The sequence below is a fragment of the Choloepus didactylus genome, chromosome 18 (assembly GCF_015220235.1).
Source record: "Choloepus didactylus isolate mChoDid1 chromosome 18, mChoDid1.pri, whole genome shotgun sequence".
Lineage (NCBI taxonomy): Eukaryota > Metazoa > Chordata > Mammalia > Pilosa > Megalonychidae > Choloepus > Choloepus didactylus.
This window is the reverse complement of record NC_051324.1, coordinates 54,369,649-54,390,524: the sequence shown is the minus strand read 5'-3', so window position 1 is coordinate 54,390,524 and position 20,876 is coordinate 54,369,649. Positions and strand designations below refer to the sequence as shown.

Below are 20,876 nucleotides of genomic sequence, written 5' to 3'. Positions count from 1 at the left end.
CCAAGGTGGGATCCACGTGGAGAACACATCCACATGAAAGAGCAGGATTCCACAGCTGCAAAGGTTCTGAGGAAACCCCCCATCTCTTGGGTCCAGGAGGAAGGCTCCATGGGGTCATTCATAATGCTCACTCTCAACCCACAGACTCTGATCCAGCAGCCAAAGTTCCAAAAGAGAGAACCAGAGGTGGCTGGACCACATGAAATTTGGCTTTTCATCCAGGTGACCCTGGGCATGGACAAGAATGGCAGGGGAGTGAGCCCCCCATCTCCAGAGAAAGCAAGCCTGGGGCAGCCTGCTCACAAGCTCAAGGACTTGTGTTCTACTGGGGGATGTAGAAGAACAAGAGTTTAGCTCCTTGTACATGGATAGGTGCTCAAGAAATATTTATTGAATGGATAAATGACTCCATGTGGGGTTAGGGGTAGGGAAGGTTGGAGACAGGAGCAGAGGTGAGATGGGGACGAGGAGGGCTGCCTGCAGCCACGTCTGCCATGCTGTATGTGGACCAAGATGGCAGCCTCATAGGGTAATGCCAATAGCTAACCCTAGTAGAGTCCATCCCATATGCCCCAAGCTCTGTTCTAAATGCCCTATGCATGGTGACTCAGAACTTCTCATAAAAACTGTATACTAGTTCTACTGTCATCACTCCCATTTTACAGACGAGGAAACTAAGACAAAGAGAAATTAAGAAGCTGGCCCAACGTCATGCAACCCCAGGTAGTCTGCCACTTAACTACTGTTTTCTCCTGCCTCTCTATTTTATTCTGATCAATGAATGCCCTCAACTTTCAGCTTATGTGCTGATTTTTCAGTCCGAATATCCTGTTTTTGGTTCCCCTGAAGTTTTTTAGTGGGCATGCTCTACTTGATTCTCCTTAAGTGGTCTTCTACTTCTTCTGTTTTTGCTTTTGTTCATATTGTCATCTGTCTTGACAGCAGTTCCATGCTGTTGGCCACCTTGGTACAAAATCGAAACAAGTCAGCAGTTAGGAGAGAGAGAATGGTGGTTTGGACTAGAAAGTGAAGTGTTCCGGGCTCTGCCTTGGAGGTAAGTCACAGTGAAAGAACTTGCTGATAGTTTGGATGTGGGGGATGACAATAATAATTACACCCACCTCACAGCAAATTAAATGATAATCCATGGAGAGGGAATGATGTAACACATGTGAAATAATACAATGCATATGAAAGCAATGAGTGGTCCTAAAAAGCAAAGGAGACAGGTGAGGGAAAGGAGGATGGATCCAAAGAGCGTGGCAGTTTGATCTAGCCCTGAGCTTGCTCCTCCTACCCAGGAGCTCTACACCAATCTGCATTTGTGCGGAATTCCAGCTGAAACTCCGAGGCGTCCCTGCTGGGGTAACCCCAGACAGTCCTGGTTTATGCCCATCTTCAGGGCACGATTATCAACAGCGCCCCTGTGCACGAGGCTGCCAGGCACCGCCCAAATCTCCGGATGTTGGGGATGCCGCCGGAACCGAGCAGTCTCAGAGGCGGGATTGCCTTTCTTCCGCCCCGCCCACGGCCACGCCTACCCTCAGAGGGAGGCTGCGGGGATCCAATGGACCTGACCGTATAAGGGCCGGGCCTCCTATCCCGGCTGGAGACAGTGAAGGACCATCTCAGCTGAGGCCCCCGTGGGGGTGGCAGAAGCTTTGTGGAGACTGTGTCACAACCCACCTCCTCCCTCTGCCTGATTGTGCGTCTGTCCCTTCCTTTTCACAGGTGTGGATCCCCAAAGCACTCTCTAATGAGCTTTCTGCGCACTCTTCGCCGTCTTGGAATCTGCTTCCTAGGGAACCCAGCCTGCAACTCTTTTGCTTTCAAAAGCATCCCCGTTTGGATAATAGTTTATAAAGTCACCCTGGCTCCGTGGTACCTTTCTGGTCACAGAACTTGTCACAGATCACTGTAATTACTTATTTAATAACATTCGACTGGGGGCTCCATGAGGCAGGGAATATGGACGTTCTCATTCTCAATTGTGCAGAACCGCAATAAAGATTTGTGGGATGATGAATAGGCCACCCCAGCTGAACCCACCTCACCTCCCCCAGCCCCCCATCAACTGTCTTTGCTTTTCTCTCTCCCAGGGGCTCTCGCCTCCTCCCAACTACCCCACCCCTGACTGTAGTTCCTCTCCTTTGTGGCTTCACCCATTCATTCATTCACTCATTCATGCAATACCTATTGAGCCCTCCCCGTGTGCCAGGCCCAGAGCTGGGCCCTGGGGTACAGAGGTGAGAACAACCGAGCCCTCTGTCCTCAAGGATCTCACAGGTTAGAGAGGGAGACGGATGTCTGAACAACAATTCTGATATAAGTGTGAGAAGTCAAGTGTAAATTAAGCCTACCCTTGATTTTTGTTTTAGCAAGATTTAGCCTGCACCAATGCTGGGTGGAAGGACGAAGAGTGAACCCTGGATTTGTCTGCAACCTTAGGGTTGGCCCTCAGGATTCCAATCATACCCACCTACTCCCTAAGAACCCTACCTCCACCCCAACCCCACACCGCTCCCCCCATCCCCCCACCCAATTGAAACCCATCAGTCCTGTCCTCCCAGCCAGGCTCAGCTGCCTTCCCAGAAGGCTACTATCCCTTCACAAAAATGGCCGAGGAGGTAAGATGTTCCCTCCTATGTGAGGATCACGTTTAGACAGCCTCAGAGGGATAATGGCCTTGGTTTGGCGGCCTAGCCCAGACCAGGTGGGCAGAGAGCTTGAGCTGGGTGGAAGAGAACCTGACAGGCAGACTTGCACAGCAGGCAGGCAGCCATCACCCACCCAGGGAGGTTCTCCAGAGACCCAGGTCGGCTGCTGGAGGAAAGCCGGAGCCAGTCTGGGGAGCCCACAGTGCCCGGGAGGGCTGTCAGGGCCAATCCACCCCTGCACCCGCCCTCCTCGCTTCCCATTCTCATCTCCTGTTAGTCAGAAGGGGCCGTGGCTGCCGCGGGAAGCTCACACACACAGCAGAATTCCAGGAACTCCAGGCCGCCGCGCAGACTCCTGGCTATTTTCTCAGTTCCTTTTGGCTTCTTAAAGGTCTCCGGTGCCAGAGTTCAGCCCTCTGACCTTCCAGGCAGTATCCTAGCTGATTGTCTCTGTGCTGCCTGCCTCCCTCCCTCCCCCACAATTACACTTCTCCTCTGTGGGGCTTCTGAGAATCCTAGAAGGTCACAGCTGGAAAGGACCGTATAGATAGCAAAAGAGGAAGCTGAGCGGCTCCAGCCCAGGGAGATGGCCTCAGTCTAACTTCCCACCTGCCACGCTGCATCTCCCTAGTGTCCCCAGCCTCCAGAAGTGCAGCCCCATTGGTGTGGAGCACTGTGACAAGAACTTCACTCTAGCCTCCCCTGACCCTTCTGTAGGTGATGTACTAAAATGGTTTAACTGTTCTAGAAAAGGGTAGAGGGATTGCTGATAATGCACATAGCCCAGGGTATGAAGGGAAAAGGCAGAGAGCTCCCCCATCCCATCCCCAGCCAGACTGGAGATGCAGAACTTTCTAGAAGGATGAAGGAGCATCTGGAGAGGTTGCTAAACTGAGTGTCAGAGTGTCAAGTGATGGAAAGATTGAATAGAGGCAACTCCAGGCAAAAAGGGGATGATCCAAATAGCTTTGGAGAATTTAGGAGGAGGCTTTCCATAGCCTGTGGTTTGTCCTGTCATTATGATGATGCAACAGATATGGGCAAGTGTATATAAGTGCAGTTGAGGGGCCGGGTCATTTTAACCCCCTGTTTCCTCCCCATCCCCATTCCTCTCTCCCTTCCTAGAATCACAGAGAAGAAACCTTGGGTAGGATCGGTTGCATCCTGCCTTCCTACGATATGTCTATCTGTTTATTCACTCATTTCTTCAACAAAGATTCTTGAGCACCTGTTCCAAACCCTGATGATACAACTGTAATTGAGGTAGTTGTGGTGTCTGCTCTTAGGAAAGACAGACAATTAAAGGAACACAATAGCATAGGATAAAGTGCAATATGGAGCAGAGCGAAGAGAGAACCCTAAGAAAGCACAGATGAGGGGCCCATCAGCAAGACCTGGGGGTAAGGGAAGAAGACAAGGCTAAGCCAACCTGGCTTAATCAAACAAAAATACCTCAGGCTCAGAGAGGGTAATTTTCCCTTATCGCATGTCAAATAAGTGACAGTCATCAACTTAAATTCCCATCTGCATAGCACAATAGTTAGTAGCGTGACCCTTGAGTCAGGCTGCCTTTAAATCCTGACCTTGCCACGTTCTAGCTAAGTGCCCGTGGATAGGTGGCTTAACTTCTCTGCACCTCCGTTTTCCTCATCTGTAAAATGGACATTAAAAAAAAACCTGCCTTGTTGGGTTGCTTGGAAGAATTCTATGTGTTAGTAGGCTAGTTCTCAACTACTCTTTCAGGGAGTCCACGAGATCAAAACTATTTGCATAATAATAGTGATACATTACTTTTATCATTCCCCAGTGAAGATTTCCAGAGACCACATGAATTGTGATATCACAGCACATTGAATGCAGAAGCAGATTTGAGAATCCAGCTATCTTTGATTAAGCCAAACATTGAAGAGAATTGCAAAAATATAAAACAATGCCATTCTACTCACCAATTTTTTTTTATTTTGGAAAATATGTTTTTATTTTCATAAAATGTCATTTATGTTAACACAGGTTTATTTTTAGTATCTTTAAATGAATAAATATTTTTTAAAATTTTCTCAGTTTAAATTTCTAGTGTCTTAGATATGGATAAGTATTCCAGTGGTGTGCTGGAATCAGCTGGCACTGGCTTGGGAGAGTTGATGTGCACATTTTTTCCCACTTCACCTTCAATGATGTCAGGTTGGTATCTTAAAATCGGCCATGGTACAAGAATTTATACCATGGAAAGTGGCAAATGCTACAATTGGGGTTTTTTATCCCAGAGAACAGTTATTAAACATTTATCATTACACCACTGGATGTAATCCATACAAACAAAAGCAGCTCTTTGGGGGCCTCAGAATTTTTAAAGAATGAGGCTAAAAAGTTTGAGAACCAATGGCTAAAACCAGTATCTGGTACTTAGTAGGTCCTTGGAAATTAATTGCCAGAAGTTAACTTCTACCAGATTTCAAAGCTCAAGGGCTTAACCTCTAATAGATGGCCTTAGTGTTGGTGGTTTCTCATTTTCCAAGCTCCCAGATGCTCCTTCTGTTGCTTTGGAGCCCTGCTTGCTCCCCACCCCCTCCCACATCCTTCCCACCACAAAGGTTCTCTGCCCTTGGGCTTTGCAGCACCACCCGACAGCCTGTCCCAGGGAAGACTGACAACCCTTACTAGGGACTTTCAACCACCTACTTGGCATAAATAACACCTTTGTGAAATGCCCTGTTTGTATTTCCAACCACCAAGCTAATTGTTTGTGTCCTTAGCTGACAAACTGTGGCTGATTACAGGCCCACTGGTGGTTCTGATGATCTATTTAGAAGGCTCTGGCTTTGAGATCTCCTGGAGGCCTGCTTGGGGTGATTGTTTCATATTACATCTTAAGATAACTTCTGGGGCAAGCCTCAGCCAGATTATGAAACTCTGAGTAAGGGTGCTGCATAAACACCCCTGGCAGGCACATCTCCAAACATTTCCAAAGCCAGCAATGACAAAGAGCCTGGGCATCTGGGGAATTCAAGCGAAAGAGATTTCCCTGGAGAACATAAATTGATAACAGTTTATTAAAAAAAAAAAGAAAGAAAATGAAATTTTTAGTGACTAAATAAACTGTCAGGAAGAAATATGGAGGTGAGACCATTTCATTTCAACACCTAAGATGAGTGAAGAAGCAGATAAACATCAGATAATGTATAAAGAGCCTAAGCCTTCTCATTGCTTTGTTTACATCCTGATTTCCTAACCTCAATCATTTGAATATCACCTTTGGATTTTTTTTCCTACATCTGAATTCCACCTACGTTATTATTTAGTTAACATTGTTCTCTAAATTGATCACCTTTTTAAAAAATTATTTTGAAAAGGAACATCATATTTTAACTGTACATGGAGAATCAATGTCATTTGCTATGCCAAAATAAATCCAATAAAAAACACATTGTTACTAAACTCTAGCTAGGATCTATGACCAGATAAAGACTCTAAATCTGAGGCCAAGGCTAAATTTTTGCTAAAGAGATTAGCAAGTGTTAGAGAGGTGTTAAAGACACATTGGCTCCAGAGTGAGACTTTCTTCTTGACTTAGCAATTAGAGAGAAAGAAATTGTGACCTACTTCTAGGGATTTCTCCTGTCTTTTCTCCACTATAAAATGGCAGCTCCAAGAGGCAAGGACTTGGTCTGTCCTGTTCACTGTTCTATCTCTGGTGCCGGGAGCTGAACTGGCGTATAGTAGGTGTTCAATAAATTTTTGTTAAATGCATGAATTGATTAATATGCAAACTGAAGTCTGTAAAGGATATTTATGCAACAATACTTATAATAGAAAATGATTGGAAATAAGGTAAAAAGTCTATCAATAAGGGACCAGGTAAATTACAGCCAGCCATTCAATGGAATAGTATCCAGTTCTTTTAAGGAATGAGTCAGCTCTGTATGTAGTATATGGTACTCACTGATATGGTAAGTGAAATAAGCAAGGTTCAGAGCAGTTGTGCATAGTATGCTTCAATTAATTTTTTAAAAAGCCTATAAGAATTCACGTTAGCAGATGCATATAACATCTCTGGAGAGATACACAAGAAACTGGTAAGAGGGGTGGCTTCAAAAGAGGGTGACCTGGGCCCAGAGGTGAGAGAGGCACATCTTTTTTAAATTTGTAGTGTGCATGCTCCCACTATTTGAGAAATAGACAAATGGAATTTGAATTGAAAAGGAAAGAACTTTCTCAGCATGAAGCCAATGTTACTTACAGACGTGGACACCACCCGCCCCCCCACACACACACACACACAATGCCTAGCACCCTGAAGGGGAACCATGTATCTTCTTAGAACTGTGTATCTTCTCTTTGGGAAATTGTGGTTATAGGAATGCTCTGTCAGGATCACTTGGATATCCTGGAGTCACTCTGGTCTCCACAGACTGACATCTGCTCATAATCAGAATATCAACACCTGGGTTTTCCCTCCACCCTCTTTGAGTCTCCTTTATCGTAAATGGGTAAAACTCAAACATATCTTGGTCCTGCTCAGCCCGGCAGCTGGAGGAGTCACGTAGTCCCTGATTGACATTTCCGGCATCCTTTCCCGCCCATTAAGTCATTCATCTCTTTCTACAGCTTCTCCCAGGCAAGATGCCCTTTCTCAGAAAACAGGAGTGGCACTCTCAACTAACCTGGGCTACAAACCAGTCTTTCTTTACTGTTTCCATAAGTTACATAATCCCTAATAAGCTTATGTAATAAACATAAGCTTATTACATATTAAAGTTTCTGCCACTGTGATTTTACCCTGGGGCCATTTTTCACTGTTGGAATTTCTCAAGTTGGCTAAATTTCTCCATTCTCCCGGTATCAGTCAGTATTGCATCCAACAGAACCCAGCTACAGTGGTGTAATCATGTAGCCAGAAGCTGGAGGTGGGTGGTCACTGGAAGATGTGGGTCCTTGGTTCCAGGATGGCTTTAGGAGGCCACTGGGGACTCAGAGTCCTTCTAGCTTTCTGCTCTGCCATCAGCAGCACAAGGGTTTCATTCTTATGCTCAAACACTGGCTGTTACACCTCCTGGCTCTGGATCCACATTCCAGGCTGAAGAAGGGGGATAGGGCAAAGGGCAAAAGACAAAAGGGCATGTGCCAGCTGGGTCAGCCCCCTGTAACAAGCTTTCCCAGATGCCCTACCCAGAGACTTCAGTGTACATCTCACTGGCCAGAGCTGAATCATATCACATGGCCACCCCAGCAGCAAGGGAGCCTGGGGAAGCATTTTTATAACTGAACAAAATCAAAGTTCTGATCTTAAAGAAGGATAGACTAGATAATCTAAACTAACATTTTATAAGCTAATAGCATGCATAGCTTATCTATCTCGGTGGATCGCACTCTTCTGGGGGTTAAGGAAGATGTGTTTTATTCATTCTTATATTTTTCTCACCTCCAGCATAGATTGAAATGAAATGTGGGGAGCAACTGGTAATAGGCTACTGAAGTGGTTGAGAATAGGGAGCCACAGCAGGTTCTTGATCTGAGGAATGGTTTTAGAGCCAATTCAGTTCAACACACATTTACCGAATACCACCTCACCCTATCATAATTATAAGCTGCCCTTATAAGACAGATGGATTAATAACTGGAAATGTGATGCTTGGAGAAGGAGGTATTTCTCCAAGGACTTGAAGGATGGACGTGATTTGACAGGGAGAGGTGGAAGGGTGCTTTTCAGTCTGCAGGGCAGCCCGAGGTCTGGCAGCAGAACACACGGAGAGGTTTGGGACAACAGTAAATGGTACAAAAGGGTGCCTGCAGCTAAGTTGTGAAAAATAAGACCAAAAAGTGAGCTGGGGCTTGACTGTTGAGGACCCTGAAGGCCAGATAACAAGCTTGGCTTTACTAGTAGGCAATGAGGAGCCATTGAAAGTTTTTGAGCAAGGAAGCAACAGAACAGAGTGTAGGGATTAGGAGGAAACCACAGGAAGCAAGAGGAAAAGGTGAGATGTCCCCAGTGCAGTGGCAGAAGGGAGACAATGGGAGACCACCCACAGAGAAGGAAGCAACTGACAAAAAGGGTTTTATGAGTGTTCCGGTTTGCTAATGCTGCCAGAATGCAAAATACCAGAAACGGATTGGCTTTTATAAAGGGGGTTTATTTGGTTACAAAATTACAGTCTTAAGGCCATAAAGTGTCCAAGCCTAAGGTGTCAACAATGGGGTACCTTCACGGAAGAATGGCCAATGGTTCTGGAACACCTCTGTTGTCTGGGAAGGCATGTGGCTGGTGTCTTATTCCTTTGCTCCCAGGTTGTGTTTTAAAATGGCTTTCTCCCAGGACATTTCTCTCTAGGCACCTGGTCTGGGGGGTGTCCTCTTAGTTTCTCCCAGGCAAACTCTGGAGTAGCAAAAGTCTACTTTCAATGGCTGTCTTCAAAATATCTCTCTTGGCTGCTCTGAGTTCCATCTGTTTGTCAGCTCTTTTATATGCCTCCAGTGATTCAAATAAGACTCACCCTGAATGGGTGGGGTAACACTTCCATGGAAATTATCCAATCAAAGATCTTGCCCACAATTGATTGAGTCACATCTCCATGGAAACACTCAATCAACAGGTTCCAACTTAATCAATACTAATATGTCTGCCCCCACAAGATTACATCAAAGAACACGGCATTTGGGGGACATAATACATCCAAAGCAGCACATGGGGTGAGGGAGGAAGAGGAGGCAATGGGGACTCTGTCGTCTACATGGAGACATGGCAGAGGAGCAGGTTTCGAGGACAATGGCATAGAGTTGGAGATGCCAGACAGCTGGAGGGTGGAAATGTTCCATGGGCTCCCGGAAATTCCCCTTTAAAGCTCAGGATTGAAGTCAGGGCTGGAGATATTAATTTGGGAGCCACAGTGGCAAGAGGAAAATTGAAGTGGCCAGTGACATCTTAGATATGCTATGTCCAAGGCCAACACTCCTCTTCTTCCCAGAATCTTCTTTCCTCCTACAGCTCCCAATCTCGCATCATCAACCAGCCTCGCTCCTCCCCATTCACTTCCCCCACGTCCTACCATCCGACTCATTTTTCTCACTACTGAATCTCTCCGTATTTTGCTAATCTGTCCTGGCTCCCATCTCCTCTGCCTCTTCCCTAGTCCAGACTCCCTTCATCTCTCACCTGGTTCACTGCAAAGCCCCCCATCTGGCCTCCTGGTCTTAGGTCTGTACCCCCATCCTTGCACACTGCAGACAGAGTTGTCTTTCTAAAACCCCATTCTAGCAATATTATTTGTCTTGTCCTCTGCCCAGCCTACTAAGTATGGCCTTCAAGGCCCTCCAGAATCCAGGCTGTGGAAACACCCAGTTCCCCAAACTGGGTGATCTGTCCCTCGCCCCCATGCCTTTGCACAGGTTATCATGTTATTCTTTTGCTGGAACATCCTTTCTACCTTATTTGCCTGGCTTAGGCTGGTGTACCTGGCAGCAAACAGCTCAAGCATGGTCTCCTCCAGAAAGCCTTCTGTGATAACTTCTGTGTGTTCTTACCTCACCCATGGCTTCCCTCTACCCTCCACACTGTATTGCAGCTTTAGTTCACATGTTCATCTCCCCCTTGGGGGCAGGCCTCAGGGCTCATTCATCCCTCTCTGACACCAGGGCCTGGCCCAGGCCTGACACACCACAGGTACTCAAGTAATGCTTGCTGGATGATTACATGAATCCAGCAGCGGGTGAGAACTCCAAGGGAGAGAGTAGAGAAGCTAAGGGGCTTAGACTGAACCTTAGAGAGTGCCTTGGTTTTTTTTTAAGAATAGAAGAAAGAAACAGAGACAGAAAGCACAGCATCTTAGAAACCTCAGGAAGCGGATTGGTCCAAAATGCCAGTGATTGCTGGGAATATGTTCTCTTCACTTCCCCTTCATCTTTCAGGTCTCAGCTTAATTCCTCAGGGAAGCCTTCTCTGAATCCCCTCTCCCCCAAGCAAGCCACTTTTACCCTCTCCTGTCCCACACTTGAGCTAGTCCTGGGCCTGTTTGCCTCCCAACCAGCCCTCACCTTCCCTGCTCTGCTCTGCCTGTAGGTTCCCGGGGCCTGTAGGTTCCCGGGGCAATGAGATGCTCTGGCAGGAGAACAGAGGTGGAAGGAAGGGAGACACTGGGGTATTTCTCCCCCTCCTTGTGGGATCTTAGGTGGCATCTGTGGAAGTGGCTGTGATCCCAGTTCCAAGTCTCTGATTACACTGCTCCCTGCCCAATCCGTCCAGCCCAGGGGGGTATGGATTTCAGGTTACCTCACCATCCCCTGTTGAGCTTCTCAGTTTTTCTATGGCCTGTGTAACCAATTCTCTGCATTAAATTCCAGTTTGAAAACCTCAAGGGTCTGTTTCTCTGTTGGACCTGCCTGATATACCCCACTACACCTGCCTTTCCATCACCCTCCATGCTTAGAATGACCTAAATCCTCACCTTCAGCTACTTGCTCAAGGTCTCCCCAAAACCCTGCTGACCCCCACCCCAGACCAGACTGGAAGCTCCCTAAGGGCTGGGGCTGGGCTGGAGGTGCTCAGTGCATCATATTGGTGATTGACTGCAGATGAGAACGGAGGAGGTGATTGGTGGGTGTCCATGGAGAGAAGGGTACAGGCAGACACCAGACTTCAAGTGGTATATGCAAGAGGGAGAAGATGCAGATGCTGGGAGTATCAGCAAGTTTGGGATGAAAGAAGAAAGCAGATTGAGTTGACAGTGCAGGGGAAAGCCAGGTCACGGGAGGGTTTGGGCTGAGGAGATACAATCACATTAGTAGTTTGAGAGGAAGAAGCTTAAGAAGGGACGAGTGGAAGGGCAGGAGATCCTGGACCCTTGGGAGAGGAACAATATAACCTCAGTGGTCTCTTAGGAGGAGTAATTGTACCAGAAAGGATGAGGATAGAGTGGAGAGGAGGCTGGACGAGGGAGGTGAGCTAGGAGGGGACAACCAATCAGGAAGTGAGAAGAATTTGAGTTAGGCTTTAATCCAGAGCTCCCTAAGAAGGATACAAATTTTGGGGGGTAGAGGATGTTTCAGGAAGGTAAGTGTGAGACCTACTTTTGATCGCTTCATCTTTGCCCAGTGCCTTCGCGAAACCACCCCCCACCCCAGGCAGGCCAAGGTTGACACTTTTCCACCTCCAACAGTCCCACGGTTCTCATGCCCCCTTCCATTTCCTCATGAGATGGGATGGGCGGGGTGGCAGAGGCAGCACCTGCATGTAGTGATGGGCTGGTAAATGCTTATCAACCAGCTAGGGAGCTGGAGCCCTGGTTGGCAGCGTTTGCCAGTTTCTGTGGTGTAAATACTTCCAGCAATGCCCAATTTCAAACTATAAGCATGAGGTCGCTGATAGCAGAGTTGGGAAGGGAGCTCCATCACACCACTGCCCACACCCCACCTCCTCTCCTGCCTCTCTTTCCCCTCCAAAGGCCTCTGGGCAGGGGAAGCAATGGGACAGACCTAAGCCAAGAGGGCAGCAATGGAACCACAGTGGTAGTCTCGGGCTGGGCAAGGCAAGCAAAATTGTCTCTCCTCCAGGAACAGCCTCTCCACACCCAGCCATCTCTTACTCCAGCCTCATATTTGAGTTCTCAAGTATATCTACAAGATCTCACAGGAATCTGGGTCCTGAAATCCACAGACAGATGATTCACCAGGTACTTTCTCACTGCCTGGACACTATAAACGTGCTAACTAAGGCTATAAAAACCAGAGTATGATTTCCTCTCTTTCAAGGCAAATAGAAAGGGAAAAACCATCCAAGGATAGCACTCTCTCATTGATGCACAAAATTCATTCACTCTTCAGCACTCTTTTATGGAACTGATGGGCAATTGGCTCCTTGAAGCCCAGAGTCTCTTTGCAGAGGAGCTTTGGGGTCACACCTAGTTTGCATCCCAGGTCTGCTATTACAGCAAAGTGACTTTGGGCAAGTTTCGTCTCTCCAAGATTCAGTTTGTTCATCTGTGAAATGGGGATGATAATAATAGTCCATACTCCTACTCCATGGGGTTAAACTTCAGGGGTTCTCAACTGGGGAAATTTTGCCCCCATCAGACATTTGGTAATGTCTGGAGACATTTTTTTGGGGTCACATTTGAGGGCAGGGCAGGGTGGTGAGCTACTGGTATGTAGTGCGTAGTGACCAGGAATGCTGTTAAACACCCTACAAGGCAAGGACAGTCCCCTACAACAAAGAATTATTGGACCAAAACATCAACAGTGCCAGGTCAAGAAACCTGGGAATAGAGTGAAGATTCAGGGAGCACTTAGCAGTGTCTGGCAGGTAGTGAGCTCTCAAAACAAAAGCTGTTATTCTGAGATTTTTTTTTTTTTATTGGGAGAGCACAGACTTACCCTTCAATTTCCAGACTTGAACCACTGGGTGGGATGTGGAAACCCTTGAGCACCGAGAACCTGGCTCACTGCTCCAGGTGTGAGTCACCCCGCAAATTTCCATTTATTTTATTTAAAGTGGAGCTGAGGCTACACAAGTGACTCAGGAATAGACATCTTCCCAGGTTGTCCTGACTTAACTGTCCAGACTGGAGGAAATGATTCTGTTTCATTTTGTCCTGAAGCTCTCCTTTCAGAGGATGCATCAAACATTTCAAGACTCAGGGGGTCCAAGATGCTCCCTGGGGTGGGTGTTGTGTTGGAAAGGTCAAAGAAAAGTAGCTGAAACCTCCAGTCCCTGCTTATCTCCAAACTTTCATCACAGTGGATGGCGTTTTGTTCCTTCCTGCAACCTGATGTGAAATTCCTAGTCTGGAGTCACAGCTTTCGGTCAACACAGTTCACTCGCTCCCATTAATACATATTAGTGTTCGTGAATAGATTTAAAGACAGCAAATCTTGATAAGGAGTGTGGGGGGAAACAGGAGACCCAGTTCAAGAGAAGTATCAAGAGAAGCCAGAGGGATTGCATGTGCCTTGAGCCACCTAGAGAAGGAACCATGAAGAGGGAGAAGGCACCACCCAGCCAGGGAGTGTCTGCAGAATCTGGGTCTGTGCCCACGTTTTCCTGAGAAGTGGTGTGCCCCAAGGCCAAAGGTGGCAGGAGAGCTGGATTAAGAGCCATAAATAAAGATTTCCCCAGCTATGACCAGCAAATATTCAAAAAAGAATTTCAAACTGTTTTGGGTGCATATGATCCAAGGCTCCCTTTATCAGTTTTATCAGCTTGCACCTCAGATGCTAAATCTTGAAAGGCAAAAGCTGGTTGGACTGACCCGGAAAGGGAGCCACAAGATTTCTTTCCACAATATCTGAGAGTCAAATAGGCCTGAGAAACTGGGCAAAGCTTCTGTAAGACTACATGTCAGGGAAAGAAAATCTTAAAATCTCCTCCACAAATTATGAAGGGAAAGCTTTAGCCCTCACATTAAGCAAATAACTTCAACTTGTCCCATCTGCCAAGAACAAAAATTCTGATAAAAATGTGAGAGTAGAGCAAGGGGAGAGAGCCAGCTCTTTTATATAAACTTGTTAGTTTTGTATTTCTGTATTTCTGTGTTTTTACGTCAGACTCAGGGTTGAAAATTTTTTAATTGAAGCTATAAGCATCTGTCAGTATGTTTAATATATATTTTCCTACCTCCAGATGGTAATACGAAATTAACATATAAAAATCCTTAAAGAGCTCTAATCAAATTGCTTCAAGATAAATAAGCACTTATAAATAAATTAATAATCTTCAAATCCCAGAAATTAAGGAAACCAAACCTCTAATACTTCCAAGTCTTACTGACCACAACTACAGTGGTTAAGACTACAGGGAATTGACCCCTGGGTCCATGTGTCACAACTAAAATGTGCCCCAAGCCCTTGGTCCCATTTCGACCTCAAGCTAAAATTGACAAGAAGATTCCAGAAGCAGATGGCATCTGATGTAGACAGCTTCTGCCCAAAACTTTGGAACAAGTAGATGACACCCTAGAACATGCCTGAATTTTATCTTATTCTCTGTCTATTCCTTTTAACCATCTGCCTAAATGTTCTCTTATTCATCCGATACCCCTTATAATTCCAAATCCCCGTCTCCAATAATACCCCACCTTCACCATGATTTTCTTTTTCACCCCTTTACCCTATTTCTCCCCTATGTACTCCTACCTTGACCACAATTCCTTTGTCCTTTTAGCACACCATATAGCAAAAGAAACCAGAGTAACTGCTGGTCTGTGCACATCCTCCACTTAGTCCCAAAACAGGTATTCCTCTAATAACTATCCTGCTTAAGCTTGTAGACTTGGCCCTGCCAGGAAACATCACATACCCCATCAGACAGATCACTTTTTTGGAATGACTGACTCTGGGCTGTGCCTTAAGAGCTCCCAAGACTGGGATTACAATGTGGCCTCTCTAACCTAAAGAATATATTTTTACTAGAAACCAGACAAATAGAAATGATCATCTTGTAGGACATAGTAAATATTCCATTTCTATGTAGCAAGACCACTTTTACTTTCATTATCCAGGAATACAGTGCAGGGGCCAGACCCCCTTTAGAGACACTGTTTTTCTCTAAGCACCCCAAGGTTTTAATAACATAAGAACTTATTCCACTCAAGGCACAAATTTCTAGTGGGGTGAAAGGTCAGGCAAAGGAAATTGCTGATTAAATGTGACTACAATATTGGATAACAATGAAAATGATGATGGTTACAATTCTCCTTTTGGAGTTTACACCCATTTAGCTCTACCCACCAAGGTCCCTTATCTTAAAGGCATTAGATACCCTTATAAAACACTTCAAAGACATTGTTTTGTACATGGACACAAAACATATAAACTACTACCCATAAATTGGGTTAGTTCCTGTTATATAGCTTATGCTGTTCCCCAATTGGCTATTTATGATATGCTTCCAAAAGGGAAAATTAGAAACATGAGGGCTCTTATGACCTCTTCCAAACTATAGAAACTCATGAAGAGACTATTGCCAGGCTAGAAACAGCTATAAATGGATCGTGTAAAAACCTGTTAGCACAGGCTAACCTCATGGATGTTTTGTTCTTGGTACTGTCCCCCTTGTCATTAGGGCAGCTATTTCCTATGATGGAAAATACACTGTAAGATTACAGACGGTATTAGAAAAGGTAGCTTTAGAGTTAGAAAAACCTATCGCCCACATAGGGCAGTCCGTCAGCTCACTAGCTGGCAAAGTATTGGAACTTTGCAAACTGACTCTACAAGGAGGTATGTATGCACTAGTGGGAACCCAGTGCTGTGTGTATGTGTATGACAGTCAAGAGGAAGTTTACCACGAGGTAATGGCAAGCAGAAGTCCACGCAAGAGAAGTAGCCAAATCAGCTTACACACCTCCTGAATCTGATTGGTCTGAGTCTCTTTTTGGTTGGCTTCTAAGGTCATGGGGACCTTGGCTAAGACATATCCTAATAGGGGAGCTTATTATCCTCTTAATCGTATTCATAATATCCCTCATTTGTTGTCTGATCTCTCTTGTCTTAAGTGCTACTAAGCAGCCACTAACTTGACAACTGATACAACTGAGGATACAAAACCATTCTGAATGGGAGACGATGATCTCGAACTTCAGCTAAACTGTGACATTGGCAATGAAACACAAGAGACTTTTAGTGGTGATTAAGAGAATACCATCATCTTTGGTCAAGCCCTTGGAAGAGGGGGAATGACCAAAGGTGGGGGGTGTTGATAAAATTATATAGAGAAAGCCCTGGGGACCCCTCAGAGCCAAAAACAAAAAACAAAAAACCGTGTACTACTTCCTCTTTGAACTCTCTAGACTTTCTTCTTGAGAGCTTTTGAAATTTGAAATCCCCACCAAGGCCAGATGGCCAATCAAGCCCCTGGTTCCCTTCATTTGACCAATACAAAAGGAAGCCCACCAGCCCTAAACCTGCCCCTATAAGAAAGACAAACCCTGGTCCAATCAATAGGAATCAAGCTAACTTCCTTATTATATGTATAAAAATCGTTTGCCACCCCTAGAACTCGGAAGCTATTTCGGTTCTTGCAAGTTATCTGGCTTCCTTTGCTGCAGCAAAACTTTGGTGTCCCAAATAAAATGCTGTAGTTTGCAAACTCAACCCGATTTGCCTTTCGACAAAGGTCTTCCTTATCGCCCAACAGCAGAAATGTTTGTTGGGTGCAGATCTTCAGAGAGGCTTTGAACTACCAAGGACTGTCTTAAAAGTGATCCTGAGCAGAAGGTGGCTGGCCACACTTCCAGAAACTGGATGCTCCTTACTTCTCAAGACAGCCTTTGATGGGGCCTGCCCATCACATCACTGGAAGCAGTTACCATACCTGTCCTGAACGCCTGATGGGGAGAGGGTGCCTAGAATCGGGGCACATCTTTTATTTTGCAAACTTTTCAAAATGAATTCTCTCTCTGGCTCCATAACCAGTAAATCCAGCGAGGAGATGGCTTGGCGCAGTCTCGCACCACAGTGCTTCTCCGGCTGTGGGAAGAGGTTGCACCACGCCATCTGTACACGCTCATTAGGCCTCGGTGCCTACACACAGGACTGTCTGTGTAGGCCCTTGGCTCCGTATGCATCTCGCGGGCAAGAATTGTAACCTGTCTTACTCTTCTTTAGGGACGTTACAGCGCCAGGCACGCAGTAAGGGCGGCGTAAGTGTTCCTAACCCCATCACCACCCCCTCTTCAGCCGCCACCGCCCAGCAGCAAAGAGGAAGCAGAACTAGACCGAAGAGAGGGACCGCCTCACTATCTCCAAGGTAACGCAAGTCAGAGACTGGGAGTGCCCGCGCACGCGCACACTCGCCCTTCCTTCCCGTAACCTCAAGAAAGCAACCGGTAAAGACTGCCAGAAGCCGAACGCGCATGTGTGATTACACCAACCACCTCGGCCGCCTCCGCCTTGTGTCAATCTGTCCGCCCTAAATTCGCTCCTCTATACCTTCCGGAAAGATTGCCCTTTTCTGGAAACTGGACCTGGATAACCAATCATTGCTAGAGGGGCGGGACGAACGGGGTCGAACCGAGGCGAGCCCTGCGGCCGTCTCATTGGCTAGCTTGGGGCGGTGGGCGGGGTCAAGGATCACGTTGCTGCCGGAGAAAGCAGGCGCAAAGCAAGGCAAAGTTGGAGCCGCCGGGGGAGGCGTGGTCGCGGGGGCGACAGAAAAGGTGGTAAGGGGGCGGGGCCCGAGGCCGGGGCGGGGCGACCGTGCGCCGGGAGGGCCACCGGAGGCGACCCGCGGCTGGAGATCGCAGGAGAGGGGAGTGCGACACTCGCTGGCTGGGGAAATCGGCGCTCGGCCGGTAGGTGACGAAGCGGGAACCTGGGGAAGAGCGTTGAGAGAGCGGCGGGCACGAGTGGCCCCTCCGTCCCTGACTGGGTCGCGGCCTGGCCGGCAGCCCAGGAGTGGTGGGGGTCGGCGGCCCGGCCCCGGCCCCTGCCAGGCCCACCCGAGCGCGGACCCTCGGCACTCACGACAGGCCGCCAGACGCCGCGCGCCCTCACTCGCGCTGCCGGGGCCACGGTCGCACGCCTTGCTCGCCCCGGGCCTCCAGGCCGCACTTTCGCGGGCCACACGCTCGCCCGAAGCGCGCGCAGAGGTGCCCTGCTTCCCCTTCCCCAGCACTCCCTGCCACCGGGCTCCAATGTCCCCACCGCCAGTCCGCGCCCCTCCTGCGCGGCTCCCTGGGTGCCCCCCAGGATTGGGGCTCGGCTTGGCACGGGCCAGAAGGTGTCTTCTGCAGAAGTGCGCCTGGTCGGCGCATCCCTCCCACCTGCCCTAGCCAGGGGAACCCTCCCGGCCTTGGCTGGCAAGTTCTTGGGTCACACCCCGAGGTGGGGAGAAGGAGCAGAGCCTGCCCTCAGCACCCAGCGGGGCAGTGCTGGCCACGGCAGCATCCTCCCTCCTCGCGCTGGCCCCAGCTCTGCTCTGTAAGTCTTCTGACCCCTCCACTCAGGACATTCTTATCTGTCGGCCCAGATATAATATCCCCTTCTTGGAAGCCCATTGTGGTCCTGGCAACTTGCAGCTGCTGGGCACCAGGCAGAAAGAGGCGGCTGGTACAGTACAGAGATTTCCACCCCAGGAGCCTCCTTGGTGCTTGGAAACTTCAGAAAAGTGTCTCCTTCCTAGTTGAGGTTAAAATGTTGCTTTTGGCTCTAAAGGGGTGATTTGAGGGCTGTTGAATGTATGGGAAGGAGAGGATCAATGGAGAAAAGGTACAGGAATCCGTGGTGAAAATGACACAATTCTTTTTGGTAGCTGGAGACAAAGAACACCAGTGGCTTCATCTAAAAGCAAGTGAAATTAAATATGAGAGTGGGGCCATGACACAAACTAGCAGTCTGAAGTTTATTCCAGGAAAAATGTTGAAAACCCCTTGACTAGAAACATGGTCTTTCTGAAGATTACAGTGAGATAGTATCTTAACATTTGTGGTGTGTTTTTTACTTTACTAAGTATCCTCATACCTGTTAACTCCTTTTTTCCTTCAGACATCTGTGTGGTAAAATAGAGAGAATGGTCCTGTTTTATAGGTGAGGCACCTGAGGTTGGGGTTGCGGGGAGAGGCATTATCTGTTTTGCCTGATGCCTGAGAGGCTTGGTAGCTAAGACTGAGGGTGGGAACTTGAGCCTGGGTCTCCTGAGTCTTCTCCAGCTCCTTACCCGGGACCAGGACCACATCATAGGGGTCAGATGCAAGAAAGAGGAAAAAGGTTTTGGTGTGGTTTTTATTGTCTTATCATGAGAGGACACTTAAGAGGTGTTTGCCTTGATTAGAATGTGTTTGGATTTACTCCTGGTATTTTTTAGGTAATGTTAAAGTCAATTCCTTGGTTCAGTGTGCCAGACTAAGTTTTTCAGACACCTTTAGGACATCCTCATTTTTTGTTTGTTTGTTTTGTTTTTTGAAGGGTGTGGTGAATGTCACAGAAGATCTCAAAATAAAAATAACTTTATTTTTAGAAATAAGTACCCAGGTATATGTTCCAGCACCTTTGTGAAATCACACAGCAATAAACTGCAAAGCTTTAAGTCATTTTATGACTGTTTTCAGATTACAGGGAGCAGTTCTGAAGGGGTTTTTCACCCCAGGTATTGTCTGCTAGAGTTTGGGGGAGCAGCACCATAGAGACCCTGCCAAATGGGCCTTCATCTATTAAACAAAACTGTCTGGTTGGGACATTTGCCTGAACAGATGGAGATTTGGTTCCTCATTTTGATTTTCCTGTTGAACACTGACTCCTTTGTAATCAGCTTGTAGCGTTTGTGTATCATTTAATGTTGAGAAGTGGGCTTGCCCTGGTTGGTTGTCCAACCCTAGGCAGCTGTTGTGATTTGTGTGTGTGTGTGTGTGTGTGAGAGAGAGAGAGAGAGAGAGAGAGAGAGAGAACAGTTCATCCCTGGCCAGAGTCTGGTGAGAGCTCTGAAAATATGTGAAAGAGGTGAAGCTGGTGAAGCTTTGTCCAGGCTTGTTTTCTTCATTGTTGGCACCTTCTTATGAGTGTTCTATCACTTTGGCCTGTGAAATCACTTTTAATTTCCTATTTTTTTCCTGTTTCAATGGACAGCACATGGGCTTTCTTAACCATGCTGCTTGCCTTGATGAAGAGCTGATGGATTCATGTTTGTTGGCTTATAGATGTTCATTCTGGGGGGAAAGTTCAGAAATCTTAAAACCAAATTTAGTCCTAAATAAAAAGTGTAAGTCAGCTTGATACACAACCAGGCAGCATTTTTTAACCAATGGCTCCCATCATCTCAAAGCTGTTTTTTTTTTTTCCTGGCAAAAGGTTAAAAATGCAACTAAAATTCTGCTTTCATGATTAATAAGTCACTACCACAGTTTTTTGTGATGCTTCCTGTTTGCCCCATTTTAGTATTTCAGTTAAACTGGAAACATCTGAGCATTATGGGCACTTTTGATGGCACCAGAGTGAAATTGGTGGGGAGGGGAGAAAAATCCATGTCAGTAGATTTGGGGAACTGTAAGGAGAAGCCAGCTGCTCCCGCCTCTGGACACTGGGATCTCTTATATAGAAAGGAGTGGAGGTTGAGCATCTTCAAGGGACACAGTGAGCATTTAAAATAATGCACGTGTGAAGGCTGCTGACTGAAATGCTGAAAGCCGTCGATTAGAAAAGGAAGGCCAGGCATCAGGCAAGTTGTGTAGCAGAACATTTCAGTTGAGCTGAGGAGAACATTGGTCTGTTGGATATGGGTCTTTAGTTCTGGGCTGGTCTTCT

At 47.0% G+C, this 20,876-nt stretch overlaps 1 protein-coding gene across 1 annotated transcript in view; it reads left to right on the top strand.

Annotated features, from left to right (window-relative positions):
• Window positions 1–17,833: 17,833 nt before the first annotated feature.
• MAP3K14 (mitogen-activated protein kinase kinase kinase 14) overlaps window positions 17,834–20,876 on the top strand; it is a 44,063-nt gene continuing 41,020 nt past the window's right edge. Inside the window, exon 1 of the mRNA XM_037808510.1 lies at window positions 17,834–17,932. The gene's annotated coding sequence lies outside the window, so the exon portion shown is untranslated. The remainder of the gene's footprint in view (window positions 17,933–20,876) is intronic.